This window comes from Hyperolius riggenbachi, chromosome 10 (genome assembly GCF_040937935.1).
Source record: "Hyperolius riggenbachi isolate aHypRig1 chromosome 10, aHypRig1.pri, whole genome shotgun sequence".
Lineage (NCBI taxonomy): Eukaryota > Metazoa > Chordata > Amphibia > Anura > Hyperoliidae > Hyperolius > Hyperolius riggenbachi.
Window position 1 is genome coordinate 92,285,103 of NC_090655.1, and position 20,738 is coordinate 92,305,840.

At 43.7% G+C, this 20,738-nt stretch overlaps 1 protein-coding gene and 1 long non-coding RNA gene across 4 annotated transcripts in view; one reads left to right on the forward strand and one right to left on the reverse strand.

The window, feature by feature from the left end:
- Positions 1-20,738, forward strand: part of RNLS (renalase, FAD dependent amine oxidase) — a 207,257-nt gene that overhangs the window by 139,940 nt on the left and 46,579 nt on the right. The window lies entirely within an intron of this gene.
- LOC137535644 (uncharacterized) overlaps positions 2,104-20,738 on the reverse strand; it is a 357,455-nt gene continuing 338,820 nt past the window's right edge. For both annotated transcript variants that reach the window (XR_011024422.1, XR_011024423.1), the window contains 2 exons: positions 8,147-8,296; positions 2,104-2,352 (listed from right to left, as the gene is read on the reverse strand). This is a non-coding gene — a long non-coding RNA (uncharacterized lncRNA). The remainder of the gene's footprint in view (positions 2,353-8,146; positions 8,297-20,738) is intronic.

Sequence of the window (20,738 nt, forward strand, 5' to 3'; positions counted from 1 at the left end):
TACTAGTGTTAGTTATTAAGATTGCTGTTTCATGCTTTATACTGCACTTAAAGGGAATGTCCAGGCTAGATAAAAAAAAAATCTACTTACCTAGGGCTTCCTCCAGCCCCTGGCAGCCGCTATGTCCCAGGCCGCAGCTCCACTCTCAGCTGCTGGCTCCCGGTCCACTCCAAGACAGAGGCCGACCTCCAGGTCATCCTCTACTGTGCCTGCCCGAGCGCCGCTGTCGATCAAGTCCACGTTGTCCGGAGAGTACTGCGCAGGAGCAGTAGAGGACGACCTGGCGAGGTCAGCCTCTGTACTGGAGGGAACCGGGAGCCAGCGGCTGCAAGCGGAGCTGTGGCATGGGACATAGTGGCTGCCAGGGGCTGGAGGAAGCCCCGGGTAAGTAGATTTTTTTTATTTTTTTTTTATCTAGCAGATTTTTTTTCTTTAAATCTAGCCCGGACATTTCCTTCTAAGATGTTGTTGTAGGAATGTTGGATAGTTTAGTTGTCATCAACCATTTTATTTAGGCCACCCCTTGTGGGTCCCTGCTGAACTAAGGTAACCCTAGCGAAAGAAGAAGGGGCTACATGTGACAAACATCGGATGCTGAAGTCGCAATGCGTTGTCACAGCCTTATAGTGACCTCCCCCCATCTCATCTCTCTCTGGCCTGATCTTTTTGCTGTGATTCCCCAGCTTTATATGGCCCTAATATTGTTTTGTTTTAGAGATGATCAATAGGATGCAAATATTTCTGAGTTTATGCAGTATGCAAATGTATGCAGCTTGAAAATGGACCAATCCATATAAACCTTGGTGGCACATGATTGGTCCTTTTTGAAGCTGCATACATGTACGTAATCCTGCATGAACTCGGAAATATTTTCATCTCCTTGATCATCCCTACTCTGCTTGAAGACCCAGGCTGTTCCCATTGCGGTCAGTGGTAAGAAAGCAAAGATTGTGGGTGCATTCTAGTTTGAAGGATTGGGGAGTCCTTGTGGCTAGCTATGTGAGATTTCTGACCAGTCATAGGCCCATATGCAATTTTTTTCTCCTGAGTTTTCTACTAGGAGATACCTTTTCACCTTCTCTTTTAACTAATTTTTCAGCATTTTACAACTGAAAAAATACCCAAAAGTTGTTGAAAAAGTACTATCAAATTTATTTTGAGTATTTTACTTGCTTGCTGGAGGCTTCAAAGGCATTTTATGACAAGTTATGAAAATAAAACTTAGGAGAAAAGTCGGGTGAAAAATGTAATTGAATATGGCCCCTAGTTGTTTACAGGGAATTAGTAGTAACTGCTAAGGTATATATTGAGACTTATGGAGCCTGCAGACCAAGATGGGGGGCCCTTGATACCTACTGACAAGGACATGGGGCATATGGTGACAGAGATAGTGGGCCCGAGTTGCCTGCTGGGTGATGGAGATCTGCTATATTGGCCTCCTCCTGGCAAGTGCTAATGTACCTCTGTTTGAGAATCAATTGGTTAATGCATGATGGCTGAACAAGCTTGTTAAAGAGAGGGTGTTCTTCGAAATTGTAACTGAGCTAGAGATTTCTTGAAGACAGTGATGGGTCTCTTCTAGTTGTTCCTATTCATTTTGAATTTAAACATTTTTTTTTATGAGTACATGTGTATACAATACCATTAACCAAACAGCAAGGCCAAAGAGGTTTAAACAAGATGGATATCAAAAGTACTTGGAAGTGCTGATTCTCAAGATCTTTAGCTGGTCGCTGGGGAAACCTTGTAAACCTCTTAACCAAGGTGTGCATAGATAATGCTGACTTCATTCGTTTAACCAGTGTATAAATATCTCACTACCTCACAGTGCCTAGAGGTTGCATCTATGGAAAATGCTTGCTTAAGTGACAAATTAATTGCACTGGGTGTTTAAATTCTCGAGCGAGGTTACTGTGCTGTGGAAATGTGCCATGGATGGGATGAGGTAACCTTTCAGCTGTTAAAGAGAGATTATCACTGCTCGCAAGTAGGTACTCATAAGATGTGCATTTTGTGCTATCCAAGTTTCTGATCCTGAGGACACCGATAACTAGTTCCTTCATAATGTCACTTTTGTAACTTGGGGAGGAAAAAAACACAGAAAAGCTTTATTTACATATAAGCGAGGGACGCTGACAAAAGTATAGAGTATTAATCTGCATTGACGTTATTGCTTTTTTGGCCTGAGGATAGAATTTTAAAAGGCAGTTCAGTGTGAATCCCCTCCTAACCGATTGCTTGTGGTCTCTTAGCTTTAGAGCTTTTGTCTTGGTGACTTTTGTGTCTCATCTACACAAGATTTCTAGCCCGCAGAAGCCTTTCATTCAGCGCAGAAACGATAGTTTTCTAGACCTAGAAAAAGGTAGAGAGGATAGAAAGATTAACTATGAAATTACAAACAGTACGTTTCTGATAGATTCTCAGCGATAGTAACGGTGCAAACAGTAAGTTTCTGATAGATTCTCAGCGGTAACCTCACCAGTGGTGATGGAGGTTAAAGATAGAATCACAGCGGTAATCTCACCAGCGGCGAGGGCCCACTGGTGAGAGAGAATAGTCAGACAGATCAGGTAGGTAACAGACGGGCAGATAAGGTACAGAATAGACAAGCAGAATCAGAGTGAAGTACAAGCAAAGGTCGGCAACAAGTTCAGATGGGCAGAGGTACAGAATCATAAGGCAGAAAGAATAGTCAGAGCAGGTAAAGAGTCATACACAGATAAATAATACAATAATGAAGTTATTATTACAGCTATCAAAGGTCTGAGAGCTAACACGAAGTATTCGCAACAACAGACAAAGAACAAATGACATCTCCCAGCTTAAAGTGAACCGAGCATCATTTTTAACACCCAGTGCAGCTCTATAGCAAATTAAAAATGTGGTTTATTATTAAAAAAAACCTTACTTTTTACCTCATTTTTTTACATTTAAGGGTTAAAATACCCACTTCTTGCATCTGTGAAAGGACCTGCAGACGGAGATCAACAGATGATGGAAGGCTGATAAGAAATCACCTCATTAGACTTAATTGACCACAAATAAACCCTGAGCCTTCCCCATTGTACTTCAAACAGAAACCATAAGATGCACTTGAAGAATTTCACACCTAGCCTGGATAAGACATTGTAAAAGCAGCAGGAGTTTTTGAACTCCTGAAACATGGCAGCCCTTTCAGCTATTTGAAGCCAGGAGCTGCTTAGATCACTTTAAATACAGAAAACAAATTCAAACCGCCCGCCCAGAGGGCAGAACCAATCAGCAGCGTGTGATTGGCAGGTTGGTATCAGCTGACCGCAAGATCAGCTGACCCGTCTCCTCAGATTATAAAGGTCCTGCCGCCTGGCCCGCGAACGTGCTGACCTAATCTGATGTGCAGAGTAGATACCTGTCCTGCCAGGGGCTGTGCAAGATGTCTGAGAAGATGCGGCCACCGCCGGGGTGACGTCAGACGCAAAAGCGGCGGCCGAAGCACTCTCCGCTGGTGAGGTAATACTGCTATACCTGACAATGGTTAAACAGAGCTTGCCAGGAGTGCAGGAGGAGGTCACTGAAGTAAATGTGCAAATTGTTCTTGAGTGTTCAGTGGATGCGAACAATGGCAAAGTTAACTTATCCCATGTTGCACCATCTCTCTAGCACCTTGGGGCCCTTTTAAGATCTCAGAATCTAATGACTGTAGCTTTAGCTTTGGTCCCATAATGAGGTTGACGCCCTTTGTGAAGCCCAATGTTGTTGGCTTTTATTTCAGCAAATGTTTATGAAACATTTCTATAAAATGCTGCAGAAAATAAGTGTGTTGTAGTAGTAGTAATAATCAATAATCAGAATACAAACTACAGAAACAAATGAGTAGTCGTCTTGTTCACAGCAATTATTCTTGTCCTTGAAGAACTTCTTCTATTACAGGTTAGAGATGAAAAGAAAATGCTCATTTTACATGGTTTTCTATTGCTCTAAGTGAGTTGAAATGGCAAAACTTACATTCAGTTACAAGACTTTAGCTTTAGTTAAAATTTCAGTGGCGTTCCTACTTTGGAAACTTCTGAACTCTTAGCAGTCTTCCACGTTCTTATGAATATATAATGCAGAATGAGTTTCATTGCCGGAGTTTAAGCCCTCTGGATGTTTTTCCTGTAAGGAGTGGCAGGGTACTGAGATAAATGGCTCTTTGATGAGCCTTCCTTGCATAGTAAATGAAACAAAAATATAGAAATACGGAAACTACCAAATTAATGGAACAACCAAATTTAGCAAGTTTCCTCTCTGCATCCTGACCGAAGGCCACAGCGAGAACTCGGCACGGTTCTTCTAAGAAGCAATTTTATGCCTCAGCCATGGATATTAAGAGAACTTTTTATGTAAATCTTCCATGAAAACAACAAGTTCAGAGAGTGAATGGAAACTGGAACACACTTGTTGATGAACTAATAGCGAGGAGAGACCCTGCTCACAGCTGTGTTATTCTGCTGGAGTTATGGCTACAATTATTTTATTTCCTTCTCGCATTTCATCATTATCCAATAACCTTCAGATGTGGCCAAATGCTCCGGGCATGGCCACAACGTGCAGATGCTTGGATTCAAGTCACCATCTACTTCATGTTCTGCACATTTATTTTGCAGTATCTGATGACCGGATTAAAGTATATTGCCCAGGAGAAGGGGTGAGCAGGAGATCCCTCTAAGGGCTCATTCACATCGAGAACGCGTGCAGAAGCTGTTCTCCTCATTACGGTATATGCCCTGCGGCGTGTAATCGGGATGTAGCGGTGCAACGCAATCAGCAGCGGTAGTAATTCAACCCGATGGGAAACTGCCGGCTCCTAACGATTGAAAGCTCCCGGGTGTGTCAAACCGCAACGCATCAAAATGCAGCGTCGGGTGAAATTAAAGTCAATGGACTTTCATTTTACCTTGGTTAACGCAAAGTTTCGACTTTGCGTTAAACCACAGAAAACGGGCTGTGCTGTGAAACAGCCCTAAGGCTGGAGACACATCAGAGAGAGGTTTTTTTTGGGGGTTATTTTCATTTTCTTAAAAAAACTCTCCCATTGACTTGCATTAAAAGCACTGCAAAATTGGCACATTTCTCAAAAAAACACAACCAGAAAAGCACCCTCAGTTGTGACAGGGCCCTAATATGGAAATGCCCACTCGCCTGGAAAGTGGAAGCCATACTAGCAAATGAAATACACTAGCTGCCCATCAATTGGATAGCAGCTGGTTAATTAAAATATCATAATCATTGTGGGGTTAAAATAAAATATAAAACAAACTACATGATTTGCAAATGTTTGCATTCGGTTTTATTTACACACTACAGTGTCATATCTTAGCTACTTCCAGACAGAAGTAATTGAAATATACCCTGTTTTCTGCTTATTATACCTGGCAAGGTGTAGATTTCTATTATTCATGGTCCTGCACTTACCCCACTCTGTTGCTGCCAAATTACACTTGCTCAGGTATCCCAATGACAGCTGAGTTCCATGCTCTGGTCAGGAGCAGATTTGATTTGCTCCTGACCCTGTCATCACTTTGAGCCAAGCACAGTGATCACAGTAAGTTAACTGCGGGGGAAAGGCTCTGGTCCTTGAGGGGTCAGAGCCATGCGGTATGGAAAGGGTTAACTACTATGTTAGTAACTGAAATCCACTATAAGTTGAACAATTGGCCAAAATGACTTTCACCTCCTGCGAACTGGGTAGAGCTGGTCAATGCGATGCAAATAATTCTGGCATACAGTATTTGCAAATCGGATGCACTTTTCAGTTTGGATTGGCCCAATTCCTAGCTGCAAGGAATTTGCATGCAAAGCAAAAATGTATGCAGCTCACTGGCCATCCCCATTTCTGGATCAGATTTGCATTTTAGGAGAATTTCCTACTTATCAGGAGGCTCATTATTGAACAGATACCTGAGGAGCATTGGTGAAGCATGTTAAGTCATTAACCTTTAGTTAGGATAATAATTTAGCTGTCAAAATGTAATTTACTTGCCTATCTAGCCAGAAGTCATGGGATGAATGTTCAGACAAATTTCACTTACGTTAGAAATCCCTTTAGACAAAGACATGTTCGTGGCCCTATTCTGTAAAAACTCTCGTAGTCTAAATAAATGCCAAAACATATTAATAGCGTTATTTTGTTCAGCCAACAGATGTTTGATTGCTAAATTCTGGAAATGTCAGCTGCTGCCCTCTTCATGGTTCCAACATAAGATGTGGTGGATATATCATATGGAGCAAACGTCTCACACTTAATCATCTACCTTGGACATCTTTAACCACTTCCGTCCATGTTAGTAGAATCTACGTCCTGCAGGTGGCTGCGCAGCTCCGACACAACGTAGATTTCACCTTCCCCGCGGCGTGCTCCTTCTGATCTCGCCACTCTGCACCCACTGTAGTTCACTCGCTGTGCCATCTAAATGACGGCAGAGCTCCGTGAGCAGGTCAGGAGCCACTTTCATTGTATCCTGACCGCGAGATCACTGTGAGCCAATCACAGATATACAATGAAATTGGCTCCTGACCGGCTGACAGCACTCTGCCACCATAGAAACGGCAGAGAGAGGGGCCTGCAATGATTGGGGAGCGGTGTGACTTGCGACAGCAGTGGGTATGTGCGGCGATTCACCGCGAGGTTTTCTGGTACCATTGGTCTCTGCTCCTTAGTGACACTGAAGCGAAACAAAAACTCATGATATACTAAATTGGTTGTGTAGTACGGATAATTAATAGGACATTAGCTGCAAACAAATAGTGTCATTTTTATTTTTAGGTGTATAGTTGTTGTTTTTTTTTTATAACATTGCATCATTCTCTAATAATTGCAGTTTCCACAATACACTCAGCATTTTAAATGATTTTACAGAGCAGGCCAGTGACCCTTTGAACTTTTCTCTGCAGATAAACCATAAACAAAGAAAAACCAATGAGAGACAATTGAGATAAGTGCTTCAGAAGACAGTGCTTTCCACGACTTTATAAAGTTGCAGAGCTCACAGAAGCTCTTTTGCATAGAGAACTAAAGTTTCTTCACTCTTCCTGTACTGGAGGCAATATTAGACTCGTATCTGTGCTAAAAATGTTTTATTTCTTAGCAGTACTACACATACAAATCATATCATAAGTTTATTTTCACGTCAGATTCCCTTTAAGGGGCCAGAGACTGCTGGTATGCAAAGCAGTGTTCTCCCCAGGCCCTTTTAGCCGGGTGCTCCACCCGGCTAGTTTTGGTGAGCACCCGGCTGTCATCGGCTTACTTCCTCCTCTGCTGTTAACAGAGTTTTGCACAGAAGCACCAGCCCTGTATTCTGTCATCTTGCCCCACCCGGCTACTTCTTCATGCCACCCGGCTACTTTTTTTATGCCACCCGGCTGGAAAAAATTTCTGGGGAGAACACTGCAAAGGGTTAATCAAATTTTGGCCCCATGGATAGTTGGATTTCCATTGGGTCAACCTTCTAAGGCTGTTGAAGCCAGAGCGTGCACCGCAAGGTTTCATACAAGTGTTCTTGTTCTATTGTTGTTTTCTCCTATGCAGTAAGTGCCTGATTTACACACTCTATGATGCAGAGGCCTGTAATAAAAAAAAAACTGCCCCTGGAGAGTACTTACCTCTGGATCCCTAATGAGACTTCCCCCGTCCTTTTCACCCTCTGGGGTCCAGCGCTGGCAGCCCCCTGAACAGCAGTGTTGTAAATATTTACCTTCCAGGGCAGGTGCAGTATTGGGTTTTCCGATGGGCTCTGGCAGAAATAGTCACGCCTGGTCAGACCACTCTAGTGCGCAGGCTACAGCAGACCAGATTGGGCTCTGCCATTTCCACTGGAGCCTATCGGAAAGCTGCGTCTGGGCTGGAGCCGGGAAGGTATATATTGCTTTTGCGAGGGCTGCCATCGCTGGATCCCTGAGGCTTAGGAGGACAAGGGAAGCCTCATTAGGATCCAGAGGCTTCCCCCTCCCAAGGTAAATACTCCCCAGGGCTGGGGGAGAGTGTTGTTGTTTTTTTGTTACAGATCTTCCGGTTACTCCTTTGATTGAAATGCCCTACATTGTATACTGTATAGTTTGTATACCGTGCTATTGAAAACAAAAACCTTCTCAATACAAATTTATAGTAAGAAAAAAATGTACTCACCCGCCTTAAAAGTGATGGGTAGCTTAAACCCGACCCCTCCCCAATGCTGTTGCTGTGTCCTATGTGCGCAGGAGAGGAATCTAACATGATTAGGCCGTAGTGCAGAGCTGGGGCTGGGCAACATCAGAGCTGCAAGGTAGTCTAGCAAGGCTTTGGAAAAGAAGAAAAAAAAACCATAGCAGTTTTGCTGATGGGAGATGGAGTTTCAGCTACATAATGTATTTGGGGCAAGCAGGTAAATAAATTAATTACTTTTGTGACAGCTGAAAAAGTATCAATACTAAATGTTTAGTGCTTCACATTTATAGAAGAAAACTTCTGGTACTCTGTACAATGCTATAGAAGATGATGGTGCTATGTACACTGTATATATTTGAGTTCAAAATAGTATTAACTGTGTATGGAATTGTTACCCACAATTCACTAATTACAACAGGAATATTCAGCTGTGCAAGTATATACACAATACATACATGCAGCCATAGAAAAGAAAAAAATACCCTCTCAAGCTAGATTTACAGTGTGACATTGCACAACAAAAAAGTGGTAACGCAGATTAACGCTGTTACCATTGCATACAGTAGGTAAATAAAGCATACAGTCAATGAACACTGTGCTTTCCTGTACCTGGTAATGTAAGCATTCGAGGTAACGCAATTTAGCAGTGCGTTACCATAACGCTACACGTTACAATGCAACGCTAACGCTGCACTGTGAACATCCCATGGGATTATCATTGCATTGCGGTAAGCTGCATTATAAGTCTTTATAACGCAACATCCTACTGTGAACCTAGCCTCAATCTAAGGCAGGGGTTTTCCGCAATGTGAAAACGCACAGAATACTTCCCAATGCACAATTGCAGGGCATTGAAAGCTATGTGCCTTTTCCTGCAGCGGCAAGAAAAAAGCCGGAACTGCTGTTTTTTTTTGTTGTTTGTTTTTTCCATACATCACACGCTTGAAAATGGAGCAGTCAAATCCCACCTTGACTTCATTAGATTGGTCCGCTTTAAAGCTGCATACATTTGCATCCATTTACATATTTCTGCATTGTCAATATTTGCATCACACTGACCCTTTAACCGAGTCAAAGTTTTAATCTTTACCATGTTAACATTTCCTGTAAACTTATCTACAATTTATAGTCTTGAAATAATGGCAAACCTTTAGCCTATTTCCCCATCTGTTATCAACCCAACCCTAACATGTGACACTAACTTTTATAGCATGGCTAAATCTAAAAACTAGTAAGTGCATCTTGAAAATTGATTTGGCACAGACTTGCAATCGAATGCCAGCACAACCACTGCTTCACTCTCACCTGCGTCATATCAAACCATAGTGAAGGCTTCTGTTGTTCAATTCATAGTTTGCACTAAGAATACATTGTATTCATCATGTTACATCTGTCATTGTAACCATCAGTTCTGTATTTTGTACCAGTGTCCATATTTGATGTATCATTATGTACCCCCTAGATGTTTTCCTACTTTGTACAGCACCACGGAATATGTTGTTGCTTTATAGATCAATAATGATAATAAAAGACTTGTAAAAGTATAGTGGATTGGCAGTAATAGAATTACTGCCATCACTGCAAACAGATCAGCCTAGATTTATTTTAAAAAAATGTCTTTGCATTGGTTAGAAGTACAACTGCTAATTCACTAACGTTTCTGCAACCCTTGGTATGGTCTGATGGGACTCGTGATAGAGTTTCATAGTATTGCAAATGAATATCAGACTTTTTCTTATTCACTTTAGGTAAAGTATTTCTGGATCATTCATGCTGTCCACCGATTTCCTACATGGGGTAATTTATTGGTGAACTGTTAAGGAGGTTAAAAAACTTAAACTTGTATCACAAAATACATTTAATTCTGACAGGTTCGTCTTTAATCTTAATTATTAGTTTGAAGAAAAATCTTTGCATTAGTCATCTAGCTGTTGTAAAACCTTTAATTATACTTTTGTTTTATATTTACAATTATATGGTTTCTTCTTTAATAACTCATTGAGTTTTGCATTTTAAAAATTGCAATACACACGTTTGAGCGTTGATCCCAGAACAAAACAGGCTTCAAATATTTAGTGTGATTAAATGTCTTAAAATTAGATTTTCATCTATGCTGTAATGTGCTTGCACTACTGATACTGGCATGTCACCGCCATTGTTTGTAGAGCATCGCTAAAGGTCCCTATATGGGCAGATCAACCAAGAGACAGATCTCACTCCAATCAGAGAGCGAGATGTGTTGGCTGCCTATACACTGTAGGCTGATTCCTGATTAGGAATAATGCAAGTATGTTATTGATCAGGGTCCTATTTTAACCACTTTACCCGCGCCCGTACGAATTTCTCCGTCCCTTTTTCCATCCTTTCACCCCCAGGGACGGAGAAATCCGTACTTTGCGCGCTCCCGCTCGCTCTAGCGCGCACTCCCGCGGGTAAACATGCCGCCGGCCGCTCGCCCGGAGATCAATGAACAGGAAAATCCATTCCCGCTTGTTGATCTAAGCCCCGCAATGATCCGCTGCTTCTCCGCTAAGCAGCGCGATCATTGTGAAAAAAAAAAAAACGTTCCCAGCCTCCTAGTACTTCCTCCTAGCGTCCGGAAGTTACTGTTGCCATCTTTTGGCCAAATAGTAAAACTACACCCTAAAGCATTTTTCACATACAAATAGATTACTTATACACAAAAAATTAACTCATTACCTCCCACACTCCCCATTTTTTCTTTTTGTAATTAAAAAAAAAATTAAAACATTTACAATTAAAAAAAATACATAAATAGTTACCTTAGGGACTGAACTTTTTAAATATTTATGTCAGGAGGGTACAACACTGTTACTTTATAAACTATGGGCTTGTAATTAGGGATGGACGCAAAACTGAAAAAAATGCACCTTTATTTCCAAATAAAATATTGGCGCCAAACATTGTGATAGGGACATAATTTAAACGGTTTTATAACTGTGACAAATGGGCAAATTCATTTCATGGGTTTTAACTACAGTAGCATGCATTATTTAAAAACTATAATGGCCGAAAACTGAAAAATAATGAATTTTTCCCCACATTTTTCTTATTTTCCCATTAAAACATATTTATAATAAAATAATTCTTGGCATAATGTCCCACCTAAAGAAAGCCTAATTGGTGGCGGAAAAAACAAGATATAGTTCATTTAATTGTGATAAGTAATGATAAAGTTATAGACGAATGAATGGAAGGAGTGCTGAAAGGTGAAAATTGCTCTGGTGCTCACGGGGTAAAACCCCTCAGTGGTGAAGTGGTTAAATCCTTAATCACAAATCCTAAAATGTTTAATTTTAGTTACTTCTTGCAGCGGAAAAGATGGACTGGTTGTTGTTGCTGTTCCCCATTTCCTGTTCCTGACACTGGCAGGTTTCATGGCGGCTCCACTAAAGATGAAAGGACAGGAAGTGACAAAGTCCAGGGGTGTAACTTCAAATCATAGGGCCCTCAGCAAAGCAGTAATAGGCCCCCAAGATTCACACTCCCTTCCCCCTTTGTGGCCCGCGCAACCAGGAAGGTCCATCTGCCAGGAAACAAATGACCACCATGACTTTCCCATCTACAACTGTGGCCATAGCACCAGCTCTGCAGGGGGGGGGGGGGGCACTGTAGCAGATGGAGAGAGAGTAAGTGGTTGGAGCCCCCGGAGCTGCAGGGGGGTGCTTCACATTCAACAGACTTTTCAGAAGTGGGGTAACGGGAACGCAGAAAGCAAAGCAAAAAAGTATCTAGTTCCTTTCCACACCATTCAAAACAAAAGGTTTTTTTTTCCTGGACTTTCAGCATGCTAAAGTATAAGTAAACTCTTCCAAATATACCAGGTGGGGTCGGGGGGAGGAAGAATGCCCCAAATGGGTACTTGCTTAAAGGGAACCTAAACTGAGAAGGATATGGATGTTTCCTTTTAAACACTACCAGTTGCCTGGTATTCCTGCTGATCTCTTTGGCTGCAGTAGTGGCTGAATCACACACATGAAACAAGCATGCAGCTAATCCAGTCTGACTTCAGTCTGAGCATCTGATCTGCAGGCTTGTTGAGGGGCTGTGGCTAAAAGGATTAGAGACACAGGATCAGAAGGAGAGTCAGGCAACTGGTAATATTTTAAAAGGGAAAATACATGTCCTTCTCAGTTTAGGTTCCCTTTAAGTAGAGGGAAGCTTCCGGATAATACAGAGGCTTTGTCCATCCCCCTCCACCTCACCGTTCCATTGCTGGGAACCCTGAAGCTTGTTGACAAGGGCTTATCTTCAGAGCAGGTCCACACTGCACTGCCTGAGCTGAATGGGCTTGGCTTATTACACCGAACCCAAGCGGTGGCTTCTTGCTAGAGCTCTGTAGGGATTGTCGATGAGAAATAATTTTGAGTTGATGCAGAATCACATTTTTTTTATGCAGCTTAAAAATGGACCAATCGAATTTGACCTCAGCAGGATTTGATTGGTACATTTTCAAGCTGCATACATTTGCATACAAAATTTGCATAATGCTGCAATGACTGGAAATCACTATCTCATGGGCCATCCCTACTGCTGAGGCGTGAACTGGTCTGTGCAGTGTGGCAGCGCTCATTCACATACAGGAGTGTAACCGCACACTTGTGAGGAGGATGTGGGAAGCCTCTGGAGGATGCACTGCACAGTGGGGTAGTGGTTAGCACTCTCGCCTTTGAGCTGGGTCCATGGTCCCCAGCCAGGGCACTATGTTCTCCCTGTGTTTGTGTGGGTTTCCTCCCACATCCCAAATACATACAAATAAGTTAGTTGGCTTCCCCCTAAATTGTCCCTAGACTACCATACACACACTACACAATCCATACACAGACATATGACTATGGTAGGGATTAGATTGTGAGCCCCTCTGAGGGACAAGTAGGTGACAAGACAATATACTCTGTACAGCGCTGCAGAAGATGTCTGCGCTGTATAAATAATTATAATATGGTGGGACATTAGACTGTGGTAGGGATTAGATTGTGATCTCCTCTGAGGACAGTCAGTGACATGACTATGTACTCTGTAAAGTGCTGCAGAATGCCAGTGCTATATAAATACATAATAATAATATGGTACGACATTAGACTAGGACTATGGTAGGGATTAGATTGTGAGCTCCTCTGGCGTACAGTTAGGTGACAAGACAATATGCTCTGTACAGTGCTGCGAAATATGTTGGCGCTATATAAATACTAAATAATAATAATCCACTGGCTTCTCTCTACCCAGGTATCTAAATTTTTTCCCCTCTGGATCACACAGGTTTGCTCGAAGTGGACCTGAACTCTTGCACAGGACAGAAGGAAAACATAGAGAAGTGTACCCTGTATGTATTTACAGAGTTTAGCCTGTCTTATGCTAAGTACACAAATCTGTACATTTTCTGACAGATTCACTGCTGTTTGATTGATTTATTTCCGACGAGTCCGATCTGATTTTTGATCAATTTTCCTATCGATTTTCCAATCACTTTCATGGAAATCGATCGGAAATCAGATTGGACCTGTTGGAAATAATCGATCTGACAGTACATCTGTCAGAAAATTGTATCGCGTGTACCTAGCATAATTCCCCCTCATCTGTGTCTAATCACAAGTTGTACTTTGATCTCTTCCCTGGGTCAGTTGATTGCCACTGCAGAGATGACAGATAAGCTCATTTGAAAGCACAGGATGTTAACAATATGTCTGCTTCCATGAATCAGGAAGTAGAATCAGTGCAGATTTATTGCAGGATTTGTATCAGCTGTAACAAAGAAATGTTTTTCTTTAAAGGTGACATTTATGTGGAGGCTGCCATATTTATTCCCTTAAATAGTCACATAAGGCTAAACAAAAATGAGTTTTACTCACCTGGGGCTTCTACCAGCCCCCTGCAGCTCTCCCATGCCCACGCAGTCTCGCTCGGATCCTCCTGTCCCCGCCAGCAGCTACTTCCGTTTTCGGCGACAGGCCTGGGGATGGATGATTGCGAGTGATTTTTCGCGTTCCTGGCCGCAGTAGCGCCCTCTATACTGCTATTGCGGAAGGGAACGCAAATAATCACTCGCGTTCCCAAGCCTGTCGCCGAAATCAGAAGTAGCTGCCGGCGGGGACAGGAGGATCCGAGCAAGACTGCGTGGGCACTGGACAGCTGCAAGGGGCTGGTAGAAACCCCAGGTGAGTAAAACATTTTTTTTCAGTCTTAAAGGGAATGTCCAAGCAACATAAAAAAATGAGTTTCACTTACCTGGGGCTTCTACCAGCCCCATGCAGCCATCCTGTGCCCTCGTAGTCACTCATTGCTGCTCCAGTCCCCCGCTGGCAGCTTGCCGACCTCAGAGGTCGGCGGGATGCATTGCGTACATTTTTACGCATTCCCGCTAGTGCAGGAACATTAACACATACATTTTTACACATTACTGGTTCAATGCGTAAAAATTTACGCATTGAACCAAAAACGCATAAAAATGTATGTGTTAATGTTCCTGCACTAGCCGGAATGCGTAAAAATGTACGCAATGCGTCCCGCCGACCTCTGAGGTCGGCAAGCTGCCAGTGGGGGACTGGAGCAGCAGTGAGTGACTGAGCGAGGGCACAGGATGGCTGCATGGGGCTGGTAGAAGCCCCAGGTAAGTGAAACTCATTTTTTTATTTTGCTTGGACATTCCCTTTAAGTGTCCCTTTAAACCAGGGGTCTCAAACTCGCGGCCCGCGGGCCATTTGCGGCCCTCGAAACAATATTTTGTGACCCTCACAGGCAAAAGCTTCCTTATAGTTCGCTTCAGTGCTCCCAAGCTCCGCCGCATCCCCGCCGCTAAACGAGGGCTGCAGAGCCCCCAAAATGCCCAGGGGGCAATCCGCCGGCAATTCCTGGAAGGGGCAGAGCTTTCAGATTTAGCCCTCCTGACTTCAATCGCCGCATGGATCGCCGCCTCTCCCCGCCCCTCTCTGTGAAGGAAAAGTGAGAGGGGCGGGCAGAGGCTGCAATGCGCCGTGATTGTGAAATTCCTTATGCGGCCCAGCCTCATCCTGACTTTGCCTCCTGCGGCCCCCCAGGTAAATTGAGTTTGAGACCCCTGCTTTAAAGAGAATCTGTATTGTTAAAATCGCACAAAAGTAAACATACCAGTGCATTAGGGGACATCTCCTATTACCCTCTGTCACAATTTCGCCGCTCCTCGCCGCATTAAAAGTGGTTAAAAACAGTTTTAAAAAGTTTGTTTATAAACAAACAAAATGGCCACCAAAACAGGAAGTAGGTTGATGTACAGCATGTCCACACATAGAAAATACATTCATACACAAGCAGGCTGTATACACCCTTCCTTTTGTATCTCAAGAGATCATTATACACAGGCAGTGTGCATAGAGGGGCCAGGAGGGGGGAGATGCATCACAGAACCACAACACTGAAGAACTTGGCAGCCTTCCAGACACAGGCTGACAAATCTGACAAGAGAGAGATAAGTTGATTTATTACAGAGATGGTGATAGTAGAACGTGCTGCAGTAAGCCAGAACACATTAGAATAGCTTTTGGAACTTGTAGGATGATAAAAAACAGGATGTAATTTTTGTTACGGAGTCTCTTTAAACCATACACGTTGCCTGGCAGTCCTGCTGATCGCTGCAGTAGTGTCTGAATCACACACTGGAAACAAGCATGCAGCTAATAATCTTCTCAGAAACATCTAATGCGCATGCTTGTTCAGGGTCTATAGCTAAAAGTATTAGTCAGAGGCTCAGCAGGACAGCCAGGCAATATGCATTGTTTAAAAGGAGAGTAATATAGGTCAGCTTCCATATGTATCTGGGCTCGGGTTCAGAGAAACAGAACTCTCACAAACCTTTATAGTATTTGTGTATTTGGCCTTAGCTCGCAATATGAACATTAGTTGATGAAATAAAAGCTAAAAAATATCCTGAAATAAAAGCTAAAAAATATCCTGAAATAAAAGCTAAAAAATATCCTGAAATTTAACAGCTGCAATTAATGTATAGACAGGATTGCCATTATAATTAAGAAAAACTACTTGTATTTGATTTTTTTTTCTCCACATTTTTACTGCTCTGATTTCCACATCTCCCACAGATCCTCTCGTTCATAGCATGTCTCATGTCCAACAGCCCCAGCCAAATCGGCTACAGATACGTATGCTGGTCCAGCAATAACACTTTACAAGTCTATACTGATCTCTCCTCGTCTTGTAACATGAACTGTATGCTTTCCTCATCCAAGTAAATGCTGAAAAAAGTGTGAGAATGTGCAATTTATTACAAGCTGTGGACAGCAGGGCTCGACTACTGGAAGTGGATTGTAACTAGCCACATTTCAGGTCCCATGTTCCTAGCACACATACGTGCAGTAAAGGTGCCAGGAAATGGCCAATAACAGAATATTGGTAACGTTTAGCGATATTCTATTATAGTGGTAATTTTTGTAAATATTGGTAAATACTACCAATTTTTGAATACAGCATAACCTAACCCTACACAGACACCTCCCTCCAATGCCTAACCAACCCCCTGATGTCTAGTCTTAACCCCCTCCACCACCACACATCCCCTTCCTTGCGCCTAACCTTAACTACACACCCCTCCCCCTCCGGCACAAACTCCCCTTCCTTATGCTTTATCGCCCCCCCTCCCCACCTGAACACAGTGAATCCAGCACAGGAGACTTTGGTGCACAGGGAGTAACTTCGGCGCCATCAGAAGACAGAGTTGAATTTACTTTTAAGGGCTCGTTCCCACTATCGCGAATCTGCATGCGTCCAACGCATGCAGATCCGCACATGTAATGCAAGTGGATGGGCCTGTTTCCACTGTAGCGTTGTTGAGGTGCGTTTTTTTCAGCGGTAAAAAAACGCACAAAAGAGCCAACGATTTCGCCTGCGTCGGGAATCCGTGCGAATCGCCGCTAATGTATTTAATAGTAAAAACGCATGCGTTTGTTACATGCGTTTTTACCTGCGATTTCGCGTGCGATTTCGCACCTTTTTCAATTTTATTTAGCCCTGGCAGTGTCATGGTTAATTTCGCATGGCACCCTGCCATGCGAAATCGCATGCGAAATCGCGGGTAAAAACGCATGCGGAAACGCATCCGCATGCGTTTTTACAAGCGTCGGAATGCGGCCGAAATCGCGTCGCAACAGTGGGAACGAGCCCTTAAACACAATAATTTGGCCTCCAGCAATTGCTGGAAGCCGTATTATTTCATTCCCCACCATCAATGACACCCTGGATGGGGAATAGTATTTAACACGCCAGGGCTTGTGCAGCAGCAGGATCAGCCATATACCGGCTGTATCCTGCGCCCAAGTCTCATGCGCTGATTCCTCTGGTATGCCCCCCACCACCACACACCCACTTCCTTACGCCTAACCTTAACCAACCACAAACCACCACCCCTCCCCAACAACCCCCCTTCCTGATGCCTAACCTTAACCATTCCCCCACTGAAAGAAAACTTTAAATTCCAAAGGCACCACAGAAGTTTGGGCACCACTATAGGCACCCATGCAAATATCGCTTATGGATGGAAATTTGAATGCCCGATAAATAGTGAGTGTCTGGGCTGCCCGCTATGCAAATTGCTGCTACAAATAGCGGGTACTTACTGGGGCCCAAATTTCCGCCCATAAATGATATTTGCATGGGTGCCTATAGCGGTGCTCAAACATTTGCGGCACTCACGTTTAGTGTCCCCTGGCACAAGCTAAAAAGCCCATTGTATTATCTGATTGGTAGGGTAGTTCTATGCATCACTTTCACTTTGTTTTGTTTTTTCATGAGTAGAAATATGTAAATACTTCATGGTTCATATGACTATGATTAGTAATAGTAATTACTACACAACTACAAACATTGCTTGAAGGGCATGTATTACCCCATTCTAGCATTTGCCTTCTATAGCGTTTTATGACATTAAAGGGGGAATACAGGAAAAACCTTTTAGGAAAGAGTGGGGTTCTTTTTGGCTGCTCACAATCTATACGTTACCTGTATACTGTATTTCACTGTTCCGGTTAGTGGATTGGTTCAAGGCACCACCTTTGGCACAGGAAGCAAGGGTTTAAATACTGGCTGCAGCCAGTTACTTATTCAGTAGAGAGTCCTTGGGCAAGACTCCTCACACTGCAGGGTGGCCTACTGAGCGTGCCCTCAAGCACTTTGAGTCTGACAGGAGAAAAGCCCTATATACCGTAAATGTTAACCTTCTTCGCATAAACTAGAAGACATATAATTTTGCTTCCTGTATCCCAGTAAGCCTTTTGCAGACTAGGTTTCTGTGAAAATTACCAATTGCATTTTCCCTTTCTTTGTCTTCATTTGGGGAATATAGTGCAATAGATCGCATAATTACAGTATAGGGCTTTCATTTATAATTCTGAGTAAATACACTAGGGTTGAAATTACCGGTAACTGTCAAAGGATTTTTGGAAAGGATCATCAGGAAGCCTTAAACTATTGGCCACGTGGTGTATTTGGTATATGCTGAGCATTGTCTTTGTATCAGTTTTCTGTGCTGGGCTAGGTAAGGTCATGGCTTTGCCCTGGTGTTTTGGAGCAGATGAATGTGAAGATTTCTTGTTGTCACTTGTTCTGTTTCCTCAAGTTTGTACTTATCCTGCAGTGAATGGGACTGGATTTGTATTTCTTAATGCTTATCCCTTTATTACATTTAATACCACAAATACAATCATATAAGGGTCATACAGAAATGATTTAGATGCACATAAATGGCCAATGATGCTCAGATCAGTTCCGGGTGGACAATTTTTTGGTTTTCATAGCTGATATTGTGGTGAAATCCCTCCCAAAGTGTGATGTTGTGACCAAGTTCCTGAATGTTTGCTGTCTGTGAACCTTGTTGCATTGTGGGAAAAACAGCTTTTTCCAAATGCCAAGCAAGCAGTATTTCCCTCTGTGCATAGAACTCTCAGCAGCGAACATTCCACACCGATCACCTGGCAGAACTAAAGATGTCACCACCAGTGATACATTTCATAATGTAAATCAGGGACAGGAAAGAGTTTACAATGGGCAAACACTATATCCTACATAATAATAAGTGTCTCCACGTCCCATGTCCCTGTGTGTGTCCCCAGGATTGCTCGAATACCCCCTTTTACTCTTCGAGTTGCCGCAAATTTGGATTTGTGAAAATTCAGATTTGGCCGTAATCAAGACCACGTGAACAAATTTGAATTCGCATTTGCCTCGTGATTACGGTGGAATCCAGAATCACGATTTGTAATCACGAATTTGGCCTTTAAATTGCTTCCAAAACTTCTTTTAGGGTAAATGATGCATAAAGCATCACGTTTTGTTTAAAGAAATAACGAAATTAATTGTGTGGTGGTATAATAATAATAAAAAAAATTCTGATGAAAAACTTTTGTTTACTGTATTTGTTTGTTCTTCACCAACTTCTTCTCCTTCTTGGTGTGCTACAGAGCTTCCCAGCCACCTCATGTACCCCTGTCGCCGACAACAGGGGCCAGGAACGTGCCTTCAACCCAGGCCTAGTTGATCTTTAGGAAGTTCACAGACTCTGGGGACAGATGAGAGCGCTTCTCCATGACCACGCCACCGGCCGCACTGAAGCACCTCTCGGACAGCACGCTGGAAGGGAGACAAGCCAGCTCACTCCAGATCTCCAAGCGCTTGACCTAGTACTCCAAGGGGTCCACAGTTGCCTCGCCGTCGTCGAGCCCGCTGAAGGACCCCATGTAGTCTGCCACCATCCAGGTCAGGCGCTGGTTCTGACTGAGAGGAGGATGCTGCTGCAGGCACCTCCTCTCTCGGCAGCTCTACCGTCGTGTAGAATGCCTTAGTGAGAGCGGGTCTTAGTGACAGCAGGTCTCCTGGGCACCTGCTTCTGCTGCTGGCCGCAGGCACCAGCTGCAGTGCTGGCTGGACAGGGGGTGGAAGGCTGGGGGAAGGCTTCCTCCAATCGCCAAACAAGGACCCGCTGCAACTCCCTTGTTCGCTGCTCAGGGTCTCTAGCAGGCAGGAACTGACCCACCTTCCCCTTCAGCCGTGGGTCCAGGATCATGCTGCTGCAGATGTCCTCCCGAGCAAGCATCTGCTTCACCCTGGGGTCCCTGTGCAGGCACTGCAGCATGTGCACTGCCATGGGGAACAGTTCTGACGCAGCAGAGATGTCATCATCAGGGTCGTCGTCTGCACCCCTTAGAGCCTACATCGCTGTCCTCCTCCTCTGGCCCCTGAGCCTCGTCTGCTCTCTCCACCCTCGCACCACTGCAGCTGCGCTTGGCTGTTCCCCCTCAACAGCAAGGTCAGGGACCTCCAACTCCTCCTCAGAGGTGGACTGTGCAGTCGGCTGCTGATCCAGCTGGGTCAGGGCCTCCTCTCCCGCTTCCATCAGATCGCACTGTCCAGCAGACAAACCATGGGCACCCACTCGCAGAGGGATGCCTGTTCCTGGCTCACCAGGTTGGTTCCCTGCAGGAAGGAAGCAAACACCAAGCACACCTGCTGCATCTGCCCCCACTGTGTGTTTGAGAGGACTTGGAGGTTGATGGTGGTGCCGGAAATAGTCGCGTCA